A 2486-nucleotide genomic window follows, 5' to 3' on the forward strand; every position below is an offset into this window, starting at 1 on the left:
TAGGTTTCAATACACATGAATTATACACTTATCTAAAGAAAGATTTTTGACCCTGCTTTTGTTATGTGTCATATCGTCGGTGCGAATAAAAAAATCGCTATGTGTATTTTTTACGATTTTTTGATTTTGGCATATTTTAATTCCTTTTTAACCGACTTCAGTTTCATAGATTTTTTTTTTATGTATGTTCACCGATTACTCAGAGACCCGTGGGCCGATTTGACCAATTCTTTTTTTGTTAAAAAGAAGGTACTTCCAAGGTTGTCTCACATTAATCTGGTGCTGTTCTGATGATGAGATCCATGAGGAAATGCGGGAACTCCTCAATTTTTAAATGCACATGTATGGTAATTTGGGTGTTTTCTTAAGCAACTCGAGCATTTTCTCTGGAAAACCACCAATTTGATGAAGTGGACCTGATGATGATGATTGTTTTGATGATAATCATGACGATTTCTTAAAATGTAGGACGTTCAGCGATTACTCCAAGACCCGTGGTCCGATTTGAGCAATTCTTTTTTTGTTTGAAGGGAACTGCCTCCAAGGACGTCCCACATTAATCTGGTGCTATTCTGATGATGGGATCCATGATGAATTGAGGGAACTCCTCAATTTTTAAAGGCACATGTATGGTGATTTGGGTATTGTCTTATATAGTAGTAGGGCTTACGGCGATATTTACATCGAAAGCTGCATTTTTGGCAGAAAGCAAGCCGCTTTGCCCAGTGATACTAGGGACCAATCTGAATGATTTCATCCGAGGAAACACAAATTTCATTCACTAGAATTCAAGATGGCGGACCTTTTCCAAAATGGCGGCTGCAATATTTAAAAAAAATCGGGCAAGTGCGAGTCGGACTCGCGCACGTAGGGTTCCGTACCATATAAAAAAAAAAACAAAAAAAAAAGCAAAAAAAAAACGGTCACCCATCCAAGTACTGACCACTCCCGACGTTGCTTAACTTTGGTCAAAAATCACGTTTGTTGTATGGGAGCCCCATTTAAATCTTTATTTTATTCTGTTTTTAGTATTTGTTGTTATAGCGGCAACAGAAATACATCATCTGTGAAAATTTCAACTGTCTAGCTATCACGGTTCGTGAGATACAGCCTGGTGACAGACGGACGGACGGACAGCGAAGTCTTAGTAATAGGGTCCCGTTTTACCCTTTGGGTACGGAACCCTAAAAATTATAGACACAAAACGGCTGCACCGATTTTAATGATTGATATATCGATCAATTCGTATTGACACTTGTAATCGAATAAAATATATGGCATTTAAGAAATTAAAGATGGCGGCCGAATATTAAGAAAATTGTGTTTTTTTCTTTATTTTTTTTCCTTCTAATGAAAATAACAACTAAATATTCTATATTATGATCACATATTCTTTCATTTAAATGAAACCTGATAATATTATCTGCAAAATAAAAAAATAATCTTAACAATCCGTTGAGTAGTTTTTGAACTATACGCATTTCAAAAAGCGCGTAACTGCCGTTCGAAACGGCCCGCTCGCGCGGCTCGCGTCAAAACTGAGAACTTTGATGATTTAAAGGTAAAAAAAGAACTGAAAACATATTTACTTTATTTATTGAGCTATAAATAAATAAATAAATTGTATTTCTGCTTATTATTTGTGACCATCACGGGAAAAGGTATAGCGGCTGGCGCTTACGTCGCTTAGCACCGCAATAGTATTGGAGCGGCGTTAATAATAGCGTAAGCGCCATCCACCCTAAGGTACCTATACCAGTGGGTTCAAATTTATTCCTCTCTATCATCTTTGCCCGATGTGGTTGAACTGAAAGAAAAGAAAATTCATATGAAATCAGATCAAAATATACCTAATATAATTAAATTAAATATATAGAGATGAACTACGCCAAACTGTCCCGCCCCTCCAATACTATTTCTATGTGTGTAGTATTGAAATAGTAATGGAGGGCGGGACAGTTTGGCGTGGTTTATCTATAAGTACCTTTTGTTTTTGCAAGTGCTGCATTGCACTGTGCAGGGTAGACGTGTCGGAACACGTGCAGCGCATTGTTTCGCAGCCTTTTTTACAGCCGCAATGGTCCATTGCGATTCCCAACTGCCATTAGATGACTTCCAACCCCAAGAGGATGGCAATGGCACAGAGGCATCATCAAGAATAAGGGCATATCACCCCATAAGTGGCCTGCTTGATATGTGAGACTGTTTATGTAATGCTGCCGATGTTCTTGGGATGCTGGTTACCAATTTATTTTTAGTAGTAAATAGCTCCTTGCGTACCAAGTTGTCCGACGAATGTGATATTTGTGGGTCATATAAGTAACAGGTGAACTTTTCCAGCACAGCCATGATTTCTTCAGGAAGGCTTTGTAATGGCTGCGATATTTATTTCAAAGTTGGTGTAACTTCAGGGTGTAACAACCACGTTTTGAAGCAAGACTTCTTTCCTTTTGTATGGAAGTAAGAAGTAGTGTCACACCCTGTAG

This window comes from Cydia splendana, unplaced genomic scaffold, assembly GCF_910591565.1.
Source record: "Cydia splendana unplaced genomic scaffold, ilCydSple1.2 scaffold_113_ctg1, whole genome shotgun sequence".
Lineage (NCBI taxonomy): Eukaryota > Metazoa > Arthropoda > Insecta > Lepidoptera > Tortricidae > Cydia > Cydia splendana.